General features: G+C 44.4%; 1 long non-coding RNA gene across 1 annotated transcript; it reads right to left on the reverse strand.

Annotated features, from left to right (window-relative positions):
- Positions 1 to 7750: 7750 nt before the first annotated feature.
- On the reverse strand, positions 7751 to 8647 carry LOC134645279 (uncharacterized). Its single transcript, XR_010096544.1, has 3 exons — positions 8169 to 8647; positions 7997 to 8058; positions 7751 to 7885 (listed from the first exon to the last, which is right to left on the reverse strand). It is a non-coding gene; the product is annotated as an uncharacterized LOC134645279 (long non-coding RNA).
- Positions 8648 to 18775: the final 10128 nt, after the last annotated feature.

The following is an 18775-nucleotide window of genomic DNA, read 5'->3' on the forward strand; positions in this document are numbered from 1 at the left end:
CTGTGTGTGTGTGTGTGTGTGTGTGTGTGTGTGTGTGTGTGTGTGTGTGTGTGTGTGTGTGTGTGTGTGTGGTGTTTGTGTGTCAGGGTTCCTGGGTCGTTGACCCAGTGTTTTCCGTTTTGTCATGTTCAGTTTATTTTCACATCCATGTTTTCTGTGCCAGCCTGTCTCATGTTCCAGTTCCTTCCATACATCATTAGTTAGCCTACACATCAGCTGTGCTCTCACCTGTCTCCAATCATTGTCATTTATTAGTCACGTATTTAAGCCCTCTGTTCCCTTCAGCCCTTGTCGTGTCATTGATGTTAGTGTGATGTTCCTGTGATGTTGATGTTGTCTCTCCGTATGTATGTTCAGTTCAGTCAGTCAGCCATCCATCCAGTCTTTCAGCCAGTCAGTCAGTCTTTCGTTCCTGCCCTGTTCATCCACGCTTGATAATAAACCACCTTCAGTTCTTCACTATCCACGAGTCCTGCGTTTGGGTCACTTCCTCGCCTCCACACACGACACCCCTGACAGAATGACACGACCCGCTTTTGACCCAGCGGACTCGGACCTTTTTGAGTGGCAGGAGGCAGCGCTCTCCATTTGGACGGAGAAGCTCAAGGGGAAACAGCGGCTCTTCGCGGAGCAAGAGCACATCTTCGAGGGAACTCGCCTGGCTCTGGGCGGGCCTCGGAGACGCCGCGTTCCCCCACCTGCTGCCTCACCTGCACCGGAGCATTCGCCGCGGAGAGTGGACGTTTCACGCCGCGCTGCGGCCGTTCCCTCTCTCGCGGGTCCGCTCCTCGCTCACACGCCATCTGCCTCATTCACCGGACCTTCAACCTCGCCACGGCACAGCGGCTCCGCCTCCCACCTCGGCTCAACAGAGGCTCCCGCGCCAGAGGCTCGGATGTGTACACCGCCCGCTTCCTCCTCCCGGAGAAAGCGGCGCACACGCCGCCATAATGTGGACCATTTTAAACAACTCCCGGTGAGGTGTTCCAGTGACTATTTTTCGCACTCTTCATCTGATTCCTCACATAAAACAAATAACAGACTCACCTCCGATTCATGGGGAGTTTCCCTCCTGGATGATGATGTAGACTGGGAATATCTTTTCTGCTCTGCTCCCCCAGAGACTGTTCAGTCAAAGACTGTAAATAGTGGTGGCAGAAAGACAAGAACAATCCCTGATACAACTGCCAGTATCACACACCCAGTCACTATTTCCACACCCTTCACTCAGCCCTTTCCTACCAGCACGGTGTCCCGAATTCGGCCTTCCGCTTCAGCCGTTTCACCTCCTCAGATGACTAGGGCCCAGCCTACACCCACACCAGTGCCAGCTCCCAGGAGGAGGGCAGCTGCGATCCAGTCTACCTCCACACCCGCTCCTGTCTCTCGGGTGGGGGTGACTGGTGTCCAGCCACCTCCCGTGCCTGTCCCAGCGCCCAGGCTGAGGGCAGCCAGAACACAGCCTGACTTCCCTAGAGGCTTGGAAGAGCTAACCGGTCCACCTGCTACTTCACCTCTTCATCCACCTCCTGATCCAGCCTTTCACGCCCTCGCATTATCACTGGTTAGGCTAGCTGAGGTTTCTCCTGCTCAGGCACCAGCTTTACTAGCCCAGGCTGTAGCTTTATCTCCGTCACTAGCTCAGTCTGTAGCTCAGCCATTAGCCACGCTCACCTCAGCTCCGTCGTTAGCCACACCCACCTCTGTTCATTCCTTAGCATCCCCGGTCCAGTCAGCTCCCTCTCCTGCTGTTCAGCTCCCGGTCCAGCCAGTTCACTCTCCTGCTGTTCAGCTCCCGGTCCAGCCAGTTCACTCACCTACTGTTCAGCTCCCGGTCCAGTCAGTTCACTCACCTACTGTTCAGCTCCCGGTCCAGTCAGTTCACTCACCTGCTGTCCAGCCTGCTCCAGTCCAGCCTGCTCCTGTTGTCCAGCCTGCTCCAGTCCAGTCAGTCCAGCCTGCTCCTGTTCAGTCTGTAGCGCAGGCTGCTCCACTCCAGTCAGCTCCACTCCAGTCAGCTCCACTCCAGTCAGCTCCTGTCCAGTCCTCTCCTGTCCAGTCCTCTCCTGTCCAGTCCTCTCCTGTCCAGTCAGTAGTCCAGTCCTCTCCTGTCCAGTCAGTAGTCCAGTCCTCTCCTGTCCAGTCAGTAGTCCAGTCCTCTCCTGTCCTCCAGTCTCCCGTAGCCCAGTCTCCTCCCGTCCTCCAGTCTCCCATAGCCCAGTGTCCTGTTCCTCAGGCCCCTATAGCTCCGTCTCCTGTCCCCCAGTCTCGTCCTCTCCAGTCTTTTTCTGTTCCCCAGTCGCCCATCCTCCAGCCTGTCCAGTCTGTCCTCCGGCCTTCCGTAGCCCAGCCAGTTCAGTCTGTCCTCCGGCCTTCCGTAGCCCAGCCAGTTCAGTCTGTAGCCCAGCCAGTTCAGTCTGTAGCTCAGCCTCCTGTAGCACAGCCTTCTGTCGCCCAATCACTCATCCACCAACCTGTTCTGTTCCCGGACCTGCAGCCACAGCATCCAGAGCCAGCTGTGAGCTCTCCTGGTCCTCAGCCAGGGGTTTCCGCACCCGCTGGCCCGGCCGCACCTCAGCCAGGGGTTTCCGCACCCGCTGGCCCGGCCGCACCTCAGCCAGGGGTTTCCGCACCCGCTGGCCCGGCCGCACCTCAGCCAGGGGCCTCCGCGCCTACTGGCCCAGCCTGTCTCCAGCCAGGGGCCTCCGCGCCTACTGGCCCAGCCTGTCTCCAGCCAGGGGCCTCCGCGCCTACTGGCCCAGCCTGTCTCCAGCCAGGGGCCTCCGCGCCTACTGGCCCAGCCTCGGCTTCGGATTCGCCTTCTGCTCCGCCTGGTCCAGCCTCGGCTTCGGATTCGCCTTCTGCTCCGCCTGGTCCAGCCTCGGCTTCTGATTCGCCTTCTGCTCCGCCTGGTCCAGCCTCGGCTTCGGATTCGCCTTCTGCTCCGCCTGGTCCAGCCTCGGCTTCTGATTCGCCTTCTGCTCCGCCTGGTCCAGCCTCGGCTTCTGCTTCGCCTTCAGCCTCGCCTGGTCCTGCGGCTGCCACGCCGTCGCCCAAGCCACGTTCTGGAGGTCAACGCCGGCGTGGCCGCCCACCAGACCTGCTCAGTGGCCGCCGCCGCCTTCCTCGCGGCCGCCCACCGGACCTGCTCAGTGGCCGCCGCCGCCTTCCTCGCGGCCGCCCACCGGACCTGCTCAGTGGCCGCCGCAGTCTTCCTCGCGGCCGCCCACCGGACCTGCTCAGTGGCCGCCGCAGTCTTCCTCGCGGCCGCCCACCGGATCTGCTCAGTGGCCGCCGCAGTCTTCCTCGCGGCCGCCCACCAGATCGCCTCCAGCGTCTCGGCCACCAGCCACGTGGCCGCCCGCCTGAACTGTCTCGTCTCGGCCACCAGCCACGTGGCCGCCCGCCTGAACTGTCTCGTTTTGGACTCCGTCCCTCCGTCTTGGGCCCCCTCCGCCCGCCCTGTTCTGGCTTTTTTTTCCTCTTTCGGCCGTCGGGTGCCGGCCTTTGAGGGGGGGGTACTGTCAGGGTTCCTGGGTCGTTGACCCAGTGTTTTCCGTTTTGTCATGTTCAGTTTATTTTCACATCCATGTTTTCTGTGCCAGCCTGTCTCATGTTCCAGTTCCTTCCATACATCATTAGTTAGCCTACACATCAGCTGTGCTCTCACCTGTCTCCAATCATTGTCATTTATTAGTCACGTATTTAAGCCCTCTGTTCCCTTCAGCCCTTGTCGTGTCATTGATGTTAGTGTGATGTTCCTGTGATGTTGATGTTGTCTCTCCGTATGTATGTTCAGTTCAGTCAGTCAGCCATCCATCCAGTCTTTCAGCCAGTCAGTCAGTCTTTCGTTCCTGCCCTGTTCATCCACGCTTGATAATAAACCACCTTCAGTTCTTCACTATCCACGAGTCCTGCGTTTGGGTCACTTCCTCGCCTCCACACACGACACCCCTGACACTGTGAACCCATAAATGACTTCCTAAACTTGCTGGCCTGGAAGTCCAGCAGTTCATCTAAACAAAAGGCACTTAGCCTAAAACAGACATAGATACGTTTATCCTACCATAAAACAATAAGACAAGGTACGACCTCTTCCCATGCTCCCAGGATGTGGGTGTGCATTCCAGAGTGCTCTGGAATGCACACAACGTGTGTCTGCAGACTACTAAGGATCAAACCACTATTAATCTACAACTAATTATAAAACTCTAAGCATATATAAGTAGATATTTCTAAGCATAAATGACAATCAACAATACAAAACCTAACAATGGTTCAATTGGAGTTGTTATAGGGCCAGAGGCGGGGGTACACCCTGGACAGGTTGCCATCTGACACAGAGAGGACTCAAACTGAGAAACAAACTACTATTCACACTCACATTCACACCTATGCCTCATTTCAAGCACTTAACACTTACATCATTTCTCTGGACTGTGGGATGAAGCCAGAGCTCCTGGAGAGAACCCAGACAGCCACGAGGACTCTCTTGCTCTGAGGTGACTGCTGTTCACGGTGCACTAAAGACTCTCAGTTGTCTTTGGATGCTCCTGTTTCTTTCTCCGTATGCAGTTACTGCTCCTCTCTTTTCAAAGACAAATACCAAATAACATGAGAGAAGACTGAATCACTTTAGAACAAGACAAACACTCCTGGTTACTCTGAGGAAATGTCATTACATGATGAATATATTTACCATGTTAGTAAGGGAAACTCGTTTGTGGTGTGTCTCTTCTTGTTTCTCCTTTTCATCAGATTCTTAAAAACAAAAGGCAGAAAAGCAACAATAAAAGTGAAAACCTCAAGAAGTTTTCTAACATTTTGGGACATCATTTCAGAGACAACCTTCAACATTACTTATTACTTACCACTGTGTTGATTCTTGCTGATGTCTGAGATGCAGCAGAGGATAATGTACACTTGGCACTGTCTTTATGGATCCTTAGTTTGTGTTGCACAGATTTACACTTGGCTCTACAATAGATGTTCCTCGTTCAACATCCAGTCCACAGCCCTGCCATATGTCCAACACAGTTCACAGAAGCAGTGCCAAAGTCTTAAAACTATTAAAGAGTCTTCAGAAAATAAGTTCTCTGAGAAAGGCTTCACAGTCTGAAGTGTTTCTTTGGTGGAGTGGGGTTCCTGCTGCTGCTCTCTTCCTCTGTAGCCTTTCTCTTCATGCTCTGTGCAAACCTCTTTAGAAACTGGCAGAGCACCGACATGATAACTCTGCCCTCTGAGCTGGAGTCCGTGATTCTCCAGCGGTTTGTCATCTCAGTGTCTTTTGTGTGATAAACAGCAGAGGTGACTCTGATGACGATGAGGTTGTTGACATCCAGGCTGTGGACACAGTTCCTCCAGGCTGCCTTCAGCACATAAATATCCACCTTCTCTGGAAGCACTGGAGTCAGGATCTGAGAATGTAAGCGGGACCCTGCAGGCAGCACCATCATACCAGCTGGTGAGTCTGTAGAAGGAGATGGAGTGGTGTTCTCCCTCTGACTCTGCAGCACGGGGTTTAAAAGGTGTCGTCAGCTGCTCTGAGTGAATCAATCCCCTGACTGCGATTGGAGGAAAATCTTGCACCCGGTAACCAGGTCATGGTAAAGGGAGAGGAGCAGATTGTACATAGAGTCCAAATGGCTGCTGTTTAAAAGACGGTTCCTCAAGTTTGTTGACAACTGTCTGACACATTGACTGGACTCACCAGCTCAGCTACGAGAAAACAGAACAGTGATCTATGTTAATCATAACATAATCAGACAAATTAAGGATTTCAATGTCAAGACACAGCTTTATATCATCATATGCTATTTCCACACACAGGAAAAGAGACCCACAGCAGAACTCAATGTTTATAAAAGCCTTAACATTTTTCATGTGCTAGAAGGTGAGAAAAATTATGTTGCATTGTAAATGGTTCAATTGGAGTTGTTATAGGGCCAGAGGCGGGGGAACACCCTGGACAGGTTGCCATCTGACACAGAGAGGACTCAAACTGAGAAACAAACTACTATTCACACTCACATTCACACCTATGCCTCATTTCAAGCACTTAACACTTACATCATTTCTCTGGACTGTGGGATGAAGCCAGAGCTCCTGGAGAGAACCCAGACAGCCACGAGGACTCTCTTGCTCTGAGGTGACTGCTGTTCACGGTGCACTAAAGACTCTCAGTTGTCTTTGGATGCTCCTGTTTCTTTCTCCGTATGCAGTTACTGCTCCTCTCTTTTCAAAGACAAATACCAAATAACATGAGAGAAGACTGAATCACTTTAGAACAAGACAAACACTCCTGGTTACTCTGAGGAAATGTCATTACATGATGAATATATTTACCATGTTAGTAAGGGAAACTCGTTTGTGGTGTGTCTCTTCTTGTTTCTCCTTTTCATCAGATTCTTAAAAACAAAAGGCAGAAAAGCAACAATAAAGGTTAAAACCTCAAGAAGTTTTCTAACATTTTGGGACATCATTTCAGAGACAACCTTCAACATTACTTATTACTTACCACTGTGTTGATTCTTGCTGATGTCTGAGATGCAGCAGAGGATAATGTACACTTGGCACTGTCTTTATGGATCCTTAGTTCGTGTTGCACAGATTTACACTTGGCTCTACAATAGATGTTCCTCGTTCAACATCCAGTCCACAGCCCTGCCATATGTCCAACACAGTTCACAGAAGCAGTGCCAAAGTCTTAAAACTATTAAAGAGTCGTCAGAAAATAAGTTCTCTGAGAAAGGCTTCAACGTCTGAAGTGTTTCTTTGGTGGAGTGGGGCTCCTGCTGCTGCTCTCTTCCTCTGTAGCCTTTCTCTTCATGCTCTGTGCAAACCTCTTTAGAAACTGGCAGAGCACCGACATGATAACTCTGCCCTCTGAGCTGGAGTCCGTGATTCTCCAGCAGTTTGTCATCTCGGTGTCTTTTGTGTGATAAACAGCAGAGGTGACTCTGATGACGATGAGGCTGTTGACATCCAGGCTGTGGACACAGTTCCTCCAGGCTGCCTTCAGCACATAAATATCCACCTTCTCTGGAAGCACTGGAGTCAGGATCTGAGAATGTAAGCGGGACCCTGCAGGCAGCACCATCATACCAGCTGGTGAGTCTGTAGAAGGAGATGGAGCTGTGTTCTCCCTCTGACTCTGCAGAACGGGGTTTAAAAGATGTCGTCAGCTGCTCTGAGTGAATCAATCCCCTGACTGCGATTGGAGGAAAATCCTTGCACCCCGTAACCAGGTCAGGGTAAAGGGAGAGGAGCAGATTGTACATAGAGTCCAAATGGCTGCTGTTTAAAGGACGGTTCCTCAAGTTTGTTGACGACTATCTGACACACACTGACTGGACTCACCAGCTCAGCTACGAGAAAACAGAACGGTCATCTATGTTAATCATAACATAATCAGACAAATTAAGGATTTCAATGTCAAGACACAGCTTTATATCATCATATGCTATTTCCACAAACAGGCAATAAGAGGCCCACAGCAGAACTCAATGTTTATAAAAGCCTTAACAGTTTTCATGTGCTAGAAGGTGAGAAAAATTATGTTGCATTGTAAATGGTTCAATTGGAGTTGTTATAGGGCCAGAGGCGGGGGAACACCCTGGACAGGTTGCCATCTGACACAGAGAGGACTCAAACTAAGAAACAAACTACCATTCACACTCACATTCACACCTATGCCTCATTTCAAACACTTAACACTTACATCATTTCTCTGGACTGTGGGATGAAGCCAGAGCTCCTGGAGAGAACCCAGACAGCCACGAGGACTCTCTTGCTCTGAGGTGACTGCTGTTCACGGTGCACTAAAGACTCTCAGTTGTCTTTGGATGCTCCTGTTTCTTACTCCGTATGCAGTTACTGCTCCACTCTTTTCAAAGACAAATACCAAATAACATGAGAGAAGACTGAATCACTTTAGAACAAGACAAACACTCCTGGTTACTCTGAGGAAATGTCATTACATGATGAATATATTTACCATGTTAGTAAGGGAAACTCGTTTGTGGTGTGTCTCTTTTTGTTTCTCCTTTTCATCAGATTCTTAAAAACAAAAGGCAGAAAAGCAACAATAAAGGTTAAAACCTCAAGAAGTTTTCTAACATTTTGGGACATCATTTCAGAGACAACCTTCAACATTACTTATTACTTACCACTGTGTTGGTTCTTGCTGATGTCTGAGATGCAGCAGAGGATAATGTACACTTGGCACTGTCTTTATGGATCCTTAGTTCGTGTTGCACAGATTTACACTTGGCTCTACAATAGATGTTCCTCGTTCATGATCCAGTCCACAGCCCTGCCATATGTCCAACACAGTTCACAGAAGCAGTGCCAAAGTCTTAAAACTATTAAAGAGTCTTCAGAAAATAAGTTCTCTGAGAAAGGCTTCACAGTCTGAAGTGTTTCTTTGGTGGAGTGGGGCTCCTGCTGCTGCTCTCTTCCTCTGTAGCCTTTCTCTTCATGCTCTGTGCAAACCTCTTTAGAAACTGGCAGAGCACCGACATGATAACTCTGCCCTCTGAGCTGGAGTCCGTGATTCTCCAGCGGTTTGTCATCTCAGTGTCTTTTGTGTGATAAACAGCAGAGGTGACTCTGATGACGATGAGGTTGTTGGCATCCAGGCTGTGGGCACAGTTCCTCCAGGCTGCCTTCAGCACATAAATATCCACCTTCTCTGGAAGCACTGGAGTCAGGATCTGAGAATGTAAGCGGGACCCTGCAGGCAGCACCATCATACCAGCTGGTGAGTCTGTAGAAGGAGATGGAGTGGTGTTCTCCCTCTGACTCTGCAGCACGGGGTTTAAAAGATGTCGTCAGCTGCTCTGAGTGAATCAATCCCCTGACTGCGATTGGAGGAAAATCTTGCACCCGGTAACCAGGTCACGGTAAAGGGAGAGGAGCAGATTGTACATAGAGTCCAAATGGCTGCTGTTTAAAGGACGGTTCCTCAAGTTTGTTGACGACTATCTGACACACACTGACTGGACTCACCAGCTCAGCTACGAGAAAACAGAACAGTGATCTATGTTAATCATAACATAATCAGACAAATTAAGGATTTCAATGTCAAGACACAGCTTTATATCATCATATGCTATTTCCACACACAGGCAATAAGAGACCCACAGCAGAACTCAATGTTTATAAAAGCCTTAACAGTTTTCATGTGCTAGAAGGTGAGAAAAATTATGTTGCATTGTAAATGGTTCAATTGGAGTTGTTATAGGGCCAGAGGCGGGGGTACACCCTGGACAGGTTGCCATCTGACACAGAGAGGACTCAAACTAAGAAACAAACTACTATTCACACTCACATTCACACTTATGCCTCATTTCAAGCACTTATCACTTACATCATTTCTCTGGACTGTGGGATGAAGCCAGAGCTCCTGGAGAGAACCCAGACAGCCACGAGGACTCTCTTGCTCTGAGGTGACTGCTGTTCACGGTGCACTAAAGACTCTCAGTTGTCTTTGGATGCTCCTGTTTCTTTCTCCGTATGCAGTTACTGCTCCTCTCTTTTCAAAGACAAATGCCAAATAACATGAGAGAAGACTGAATCACTTTAGAACAAGACAAACACTCCTGGTTACTCTGAGGAAATGTCATTACATGATGAATATATTTACCATGTTAGTAAGGGAAACTCGTTTGTGGTGTGTCTCTTCTTGTTTCTCCTTTTCATCAGATTCTTAAAAACAAAAGGCAGAAAAGCAACAATAAAAGTTAAAACCTCAAGAAGTTTTCTAACATTTTAGGACATCATTTCAGAGACAACCTTCAACATTACTTATTACTTACCACTGTGTTGATTCTTGCTGATGTGTGAGATGCAGCAGAGGATAATTTATCCTTGCCACTGTCCATATGGATCCTTATTTCGTTTTGCACAGATTATATAATAAAGTCATTTTGTATTCCTCATAGTAATTTAAAAAACACAGGCCAGCACCAACAAATAAATAAAAGTGCAAGAGGCACTGAAAACACTGACCTGTGTATCTCAACAATAACAAAGAACTATATACATATGTACAAAAGTTTGGAGAAAATAAGTTCTCCAGGAAAGGCTTCGATCTTGATCAGAGTCGGAAGCGCTTCCTTGGTGGAGCGGGGCTCCTGCTGCTGCTTTCCTCATCTGTCGCCTTTCTTTTTGCACGCTTTGCAAACCTCTTCAGAAAGCGGCAGAGCACAGACATGATGACGTTGCCCTCTGAGCTGTAGTCAGTGACCCTCCAGCAGTTTGTCATCTCAGTGTCACAGTCTTCTGTGCGATACACAGCAGATATGACTCTGTTGACGGTGAGGCCGTTGACCTCCAGGGTGCGGACACAGTTCCTCCGGTCTGCCTTCAGCACAAAAATATCCGCCTTGTCAGGAAGTACCGGAGTCAGGATCTGAGATGTGAGGCGTGACCCTGCAGGCAGCACCATCATTCCTGGTAAGTCAGTAAGAGGAGATGGAATGGTGTTCTCCCTCCGACTCTCCAGCTCAGGTCTAAAAGGTGTTATCAGCTCCTCTTTGGATAAGAATCCCCTGAATGCGACGTGAGGAAAATCCTTGGACCCCGTAACCAGGTGATGGTAAAGGGAGAGGACCAGATCTTTCATAGAGTCCAAATGGGGGGGGCTCAAAGGACGGTTCCTCAAGTTGGTGACAACCATTTGATGCACACTGACTGGCCTCACCAGCCCAGCTACGAGAAAATCAGAAAGGTCATCCAAGTTAATCATAACATAATCAGACAAATTAAGGATTTAAATTTCAGCACATGGCTTTATATCATCATGCGCTATTTCCATTCACAGGCAGTCAGGAGCCACAGCACAACTTATTGTTTATGAAAGCCTTAAGATTGGTAGAAGGAGAGAAAAATGATTTTTCACTGTAAATGGCTAAACGGCTTGTTTTAAACCAAAGATCACACCAACAATTTCAAATTCAAATGAAAAACTAAGCGTCTTATTATGTTGCAAAGACTAAATAAGTCCTGCTGATAGAAATCATTTGCAAAATTATCATTGTAGCTGCATGTAAATTAAAAATTTACAGCTCACAGTAAATAATAACTTTGTGTGTTCTTGGTGATCAAAGTTTAATGGAGTATATCAAAATTTGTGATAAATGAATGTAACCCATAATACTTGTGAATTATGGACATATTGTCAGTAAGGTTGCATAGAGTTTCAGTGATGTTTGATACTGAATTCATGTTCAGCACTTAGGTGGTCATATTTTTTATTTTAGTTAAGCATCAGTCTGTTGAAAATGAAACAGCTAAAGGCAGGTGAGAAACCTCGAACCTTTTTGCAAGCAATTTCATTTTCTCACACAGCACATAACATACATCTGGACACCTGTGATGCACTAACATAAGTATCATATATTTAATTAGATCAGCATCTCGTAGTAGCCATAAGTGATTTTGCACATAATGCCTACAAGATCAGAATTAGGCTATATCATTTTTATTTTATTGTCATAGCTTTGTAAACTCAACGAGTGCCTCTGTGAACTCTCACGGGTCTATCATGCTTCTATACAGATCCGCAATCTATTAACTTTATTGTCTAATTCAGGGCCAATTGCCAAATTCCTCCACATACATAAACGGCACTCCAGGATGGGCGCACTGACGTCAGACGTCAGCCTCCCGCCGGTTCTAATGACTTACGTCATTTCCATGGCGCGCCGCATTAAATTGTTTTCTTTAGCATTTTTCAAACAAAAGTTACCCAGTCGCCATATTTGTCCTGGACTTTAAATCTAATGAAATTTTAATCACTTTAAAGCAATAAAAGGCCCGTCTACGGTGTATTTGTTTGCTTAAATACTCTATTAGGCTATACTTATTAGCTTACTAAGCTTTACCATAGCGGTCGTCAAGTATGCGGTTGACACCAAGGGACAGCAGGTATTGCTGACGCCGTAATCCACGGGTGGCCATTTTGGGTGGTTCAATGGTCTTAATCTTCAAGTTTGGAAAACTTTCAGAGTCGCTGGTAAAATGCGAGTTTTCACAGCACTAGTTAGAAAAGCTCCTCTTAGCACTTTCATGTGAAAACAAAATTCGATTCTTGGCCTCTGCTTTTATACCTGCGGCTCAACACGTCATCATCACCTTGACTCCCATTCAAGCGACGCGGAGTGATAAGCATTTCTGCTTTATTTATTCAGAATAAGTTTCCCACAATTATCATATTTCTAAAAAGACAATTCTCAATTAGTTTCACATTTTCGATTCATAAATATTTTAATATCATTACCAGCCTGCCCTTATAGTTTTTTTTAATTATTAATTCATAACTTTATAAACAAGTATCAATAACTGTAATGCATAACGAAAGTTCATCACGTTAAGTCTTATTTCTTTTGTTTAACAGAAAAAAATCATCTTCATGCAGAACCCCCCCCCCCTCCCCCCCCCAAATAAATGAACGAATAAAAAATGAATATATAAACAAACAAAGCGAGTACAATAAAGATGATTTACTGTCAGATATTGTCGCAGCATTTAACCATACTGAATTTCACCAGAGAAACAGACACACACACACAGGGGTTTTTTCCACGTTATAGTTGTACAAAGTGAAAGTTACCTGAAAGCAGGGGCGATTTTAGCCCATTTTTTAATCAAAGCACCCCCAAAGATTTCTTACTCATTTTTGACAATATTTGCTGTTTGTGTGACACACTACTAAAAATATAAAAAGCATACAGTACTTGGTTGAGACGGAACATTTTAACAACAAAAGTATAGATAATCCCCCCCCCCTCCCAAAATGGTTTGTTCCAGCTCGCCCCTACTCTGGCTCTAGGGTCGTTGCTGCCAGAGCGATGGTAGCTGAGACGCAGCGGAGCGGAGGTGTAAGTGCCTGGATTAAAACAGGACATATTAGCAGCATTTAACCTTCAGTTACTCTTTATGTAGTTAGATAGGAGTCATGTTTCTTTTTAGCTGAAAAACATTACACCCAGGTAACCTGCAGTGTTGAAAACGTGTTTTCCAATGATGTTTGCTACCCTACAATCCGTCCTACTCTGTAGTAAATTCAGCGACATTTGACCGTCCTGTTGCTCCCATTGAAATGTATACAGCCTATTTAAAATCTAAAACTTAAAATTGTCCGTAGCCTGCTGTTGTTACCACTGTCCTATTTGAAATGGATACTAACTAACTGACTGACTGGATGCCCATTAACCTTATAACTCCTGTTGTGTGTGTGTGTGTGTGTGTGTGTGTGTGTGTGTTTGTGTACAGAGAGACAGCCAGGTTCATAAGGGATATAAGGAAGTTTTTTCAAAAACAGGAGCCACATTCAGGTAAAAGTGTAAGAACAAATGATCCATCAATAAAGGATAATGTGTTTCAATATTTTATATCTTTTATTAGATGTTCATGTGGTTTGGTTGAAAGTACACTGAGAGAGGACTTTTTGTTAGTGATCTTAATAATTTTTTTTTCATATTAATGTAATTTTTTCATCTAATTGAATACAATCTATTTGTGTATGATTGTCAGTCCAAAGAGGGAGAGAGGAAAGAGGGGAACGTGAGGAGAAAGTACAAGGTCAGGAAGAACCAGGTAAGAAAAACGACAGGGAACAGTGACAGGCAAAACAGAAACTATTAAACTGACAAAGAGAAAAAACCTGATTTTACTCATACAATCTGGAAGTTGTGCTCTCCCTATATAAAAGCTGCTATACAGAATCTGCAAAACAAACTGGGTTGAAACATTTTTGACCCTCTTTAACAACATTCCAACATAACATTATCATTGATTGGGGAGATTAAAATTAATGATATATTTTTATGTGGTTCAGCCACAACTCGACTAAAACCTCAGCCAGTAATAGGTAGGCCATCTTTTGGACCGTCCAGTTGTCTGTATGACTGCCGCAGTACAGTATCAGAAAGTGCCAAACGGTGCCCTGGTGGAGTGAGGAGCTGTAAAGAGAAGCAGAGTGCTCTGTTTATATTCTAAAAGTGTTTTAAGCTAGCTTGTTTCAAAGATTCTGTACAGCAGCTTTAAATGTTTTCCAAAAGCACACATACACTTATCAGTGTTTCTCAAACTTTTTACAGTGTGTACCACCTGATAAAAATGTCAAGCTCTCCCAAGTACCACTATGAAAGCATGAAACTCATAAATCTTACAACACAAAATGAGTATTATTAAATTAGTAAAATTAGTATCTGCAGTAAAGATTTTTATTTGTAATAATTTATTCTGTTTTGGGAGTGTTTTTTATGTATCTGTATTATATTATACATACACATTAAAAGTGAATCTCTGTCCAAATGCACTCAGTTTACTTCTTACTCACTATGAGCATCATTCATTATTCTCCCCCAGTAATTAAGGTTAGGATATGTATTTTTTTTTCTATTCCAATCAATTCTTCTTTTGCAGCATTTAAATAACCTTTATCAGATTTGATGGTTTTGTTACAGACTTTTCAAAAAAAGTGTTTTGCCTTTCTTTCTCAAATGTGGGGATTAAATTGTGTTAAAATGTACAAAACAGTGATGTCATGTTTTGAGACGAGGACCCAGGCACAGAGAGACTTGTTGAATTTAAGAATCATATGATTTAAGAAAGAAATTTGCAGACTTGCACAGAGATGGTAAAATTATGATGACTGATAACGGAGATGAAGACAACAGACAATGAGGACAGGGAGGAACAGGGTTTAAATGCACCCAGGAGACAGTCAGAGGGAACTTGGGACAACTGGAGACATTTAAGGATGCAGGGACTGACAGAGACAGGGAAGAAGTCTCATTGTGACGTGTAAAGTTGATCTTGCCTGGCTGGGCAGCTCTCTGGGTGCTCAGCACCCCCAAAGCTCTAATCCTAGAATCGCCCCTGACTGTAATGCATAACGAAAGTTCATCACGTTAAGTCTGCTTATTTCTTTTGTTTAAAATAACTAACAGTTAGTCCTCAGATTAAAAAACTTTAAAGAAAAAAATCATCTTCATGCAGAAAAACCCCCCCCAAATAAATGAACGAATAAAAAATGAATATATAAACAAACAAAGCGAGTACAATAAAGATGATTTACTGTCAGATATTGTCGCAGCATTTAACTGCGCCCTTGATCAAATCAAATCAAAATCAAATCAAATCACTTTTATTGTCACGTCACATGTGCAGGTACACTGGTACAGTACATGCGAGTGAAATTCTTGTGTGCGAGCTTCACAAGCAACAGAGTTGTGCAAAAATACAATAATGTAAAACAAGCAAAATATAAGAATGGCTAAATCTGAAAGTAATAAATATATGTACAATATATAAGAGTATATGCATTACTGGATGATAAAGACGTTTTGATGTTTTTTCCACGTTATAGTTGTACAGAGTGAAAGTTACCTGAAAGGCTTGTGTACAGTGATTTATGCGCAACTTTTGATGACTCTGACCACACTTAACTATTTTTTAAACGCGAATTTCAAACTTGAAAAAATAGCGATCGGTTTCGCTTTTGAGGGTTAGTATTTAAACTAAATAAGCTGCTGCATTTATAACATTTTTATTGTAAAATTCTGTCCTTAAATGTTGTAAAGTCAAATAAAACTGGCAAATTAAAGTCACTCTCTCCAAATCAGGTAATTCCAACCTCATCTGGTTAGCTTTGATTTAAGTAACAGGTCTGTGTTCACCTAATTAAAGTGACCAAAAAAATGATTAAATGTGCTGATTAATGCAGACATGAAAATGTCATTATACTGAATTAAGTTCTCTTTTCATAAGTAGGTTAACTGTATTTAGTAAAACCAATCAAAAAATACTTTGCTGCTCCAACTTAACTGACTTAAATTAGTATGTGTGGCAATCACTGGATTTTATTTCACTTAACTTATTTTAACTGGTATATCCATAGAAGTTTTGATTTGATTTACTAAACCAGGATATGTCAACAATAAGTACATTGAAATTACAACACGTTAGTTTTGTGGAATACACATTTATTATCAATGAAACACAGATATCCAACCCTCTGAGTATCAATACACATTTTCCTTCTTCTATTTTGGGCTTAATGTTTAACAGTTTTCACTAAAGGGCCAATAAGTAGGAAAAGTTGTTCTATGTTCACATGAATAAGATTATAGCTGGTGATTTTCTATGCTGTGTTACAGTAGCGGTTTTTGATACGGGCGACACGGGCGGTTGCCCGGGGCGGCATCGTGGTTGGGGGCGGCATCACGGGCATCGGCAAAAAAATAAATACAAAATTGCTGTACTCATGCTGCCATCGACGTCATGCCAGCGCATATTGGGAATGGCATAGGCACCGATCGGTTTTCTATCGCCCATGGGAGTAAGGGCGCCCTCCGTTTTGCGAGGTGCGCCTGCTGCTTGCGGCACAGGGAGGAGAGGGCGGGACAACGGGGGATTCTCTGGCTGGCTGGAGCAGCATCTAATAACCAACTCGCAAAATAAAACAAAATAAAAACAAACCAACAAACACGAAAACACCAGACATCATGATACAGACTTATAATTTGCACCGATGTTTTTTTCGAAATTCTATACACGAAAAGTGAGCGCGAGAGCCCTCGGTGCGCCTGCTCGCTGCTGAAGTCAAAGTAAACAACGAGGCTCCAGTTACAGCAGTGCAAGTAAACAAACAATAAATATAAGAAGAGTAAGAAAATAAATATACACTTTAGGACTAGGGGTAAAGGGATCAATAACAATTTAAAATTTATAATTTACAGTTTTAAGATTTAAAGTCTCACACAACCTGTCGAAAGGGGAGGGGGCCGGCTGCTTCCAAATAGAGCACATGTCATTCATCATGTTGTAAATCCAAGCCCATTATGTATCCATCATGATTTGAATCCTGGGTTGTGCGAAATCCCAGAAATAAACCCTAGACAAAGTGAATCTGTGAACTAAGGTGTAGGTCTATTAGGTTATGTTGTGGTGATCCTCGAGTTGGGGGATGGGTGTTCATACTGGAGTGCAAAATTAAAACCAATGGAAGGTGGACAAGAAAAGTTCAAAGCCATCAGGTCCTCAGTTTAGAAAAAAGACAAAAGAAGAGGAGGAGAAATGAGCAAAAGATACAGGTAAGCAGATGTGTCATTGGATAATGGCAGGTCATGTATCCTGAAACGATCAGAATCAGAATACTTTATTAATCCCTAAGGAAATTATGTGGGCTACAGTTGCTCCAAGAAGAAATGGTAAAAATAGTAACAGTAACAGACTAAACTCCAAACAATACATTATGTTACAGATTTTACACATTTAAGAAATAGCACTAACAGATCACTCAATTATAAATATCAAGGATTAACAGAGGTGATTATAAATAAATATTAAGAAGATTGACAAGAATATTACAGAGTAATAAAGAGCGTGTATAAAAAGGGTGTAACTATTGCAGTGTTTACAGTGTGTTAGATGGAGGAGTTGTACAGGGAGATGGCCACAGCCAGGAATGATTTCCTGTGTCGTTCAGTGGTGATTTTTGGTAATCTCAGTCTCTCACTGAATGTGCTTATGTGACTAGCCAGCATGTCATGGAGTGGGTGGGTATTATCCAACATTGTCTTTATCTTGGACAACATCTACCTCTCAGACACCACCCTAACGGAGTCCAGCTCCATCCCCACAACATTGCTGGCCTTGTGGATCAGTTAATTTAGTCTGTTGGCATCTGTGACCCTCAACCTGCTGCCCCAGCATGCAACAGCATAGAGGATAGCACTGACCAAAACAGAGATACAACAAGATAACATCTATTAGTAGGGATTGTAAAAACGTCTGTTTATGTTTGTTTGTCACTTGGCTATGATAGTAAACAGTAGACACTGATGTAGCTTACTGAATCTTTTGGACTGTGTTCAGCATAATATTAATTAGTCGTTGTCAATTGTTGATTTGTCCTATTCTCATTGTATGACGAGTTATGATGGCTGTTTGGTAGCCGTTTGCATACTATGCATACTCTCTCGCTCTTCATATATGTGTGTGCGTGTTTCTCTGGTGAAATTCAGTATGGTTCCAACAACAGTTTTATGTTAATGTACAATCCTTAATATGTTTTATATGTGTGTGTGTGTGTGTGTGGGGGGGGGGGGGGGGCAGAGGGAGTGTTCACCCAGGGCGCCAAACAGGCTAGGACCGCCACTGCTGTGTTAATATCGTCAAATGTATCTCTTTTTAAAGAGAAAACTAACAACAAATGGACTCTGTAGCAGAAAGGAACTACACATGTGGTATGTGTAGTTCCTTTCTGCTAATTGGATCGCTAATTGAAACATGCCCACGCCTGTTGTGGAAATGTTTGTTCACTGGAATCAGCAGGTAAATAGTTTTGGAGAAACAGAAAATATTTACACATGGTACACACCCCTTCTGACATCTCTGATTTCCCCTTCTTTCTTGCCAATCTTTGTTACATTCTCCATTTTTATTTCCCCCCTTCACTAACCAACATAAAATGAAAACCTCCTATGAACACTTTGAAAGTCAGCTAAAAGATATTCAGACATAATTTCCAAAGACCATTAGTACTTCAATGTTTGGATCCAAAATATTCCAGTTCTGTTTGTCAGGGTCCTTTGTCAGGGTCCCTGAGCAGTTATGGACTTGTATTATAATATCTGTATTTTGGTATTGCTGTCCCTCGTTCTCCCTGCTTGTAGATATATGTGTGTATGTAGGTGTGTGTGTGGATGCAGGTGTTTCTGTGAGCACTCGTTTACAGGCACCTTCAGGCCTGGTGGGTGTG

This window comes from Pelmatolapia mariae, linkage group LG16_19, assembly GCF_036321145.2.
Source record: "Pelmatolapia mariae isolate MD_Pm_ZW linkage group LG16_19, Pm_UMD_F_2, whole genome shotgun sequence".
Taxonomy (NCBI): Eukaryota; Metazoa; Chordata; class Actinopteri; order Cichliformes; family Cichlidae; genus Pelmatolapia; species Pelmatolapia mariae.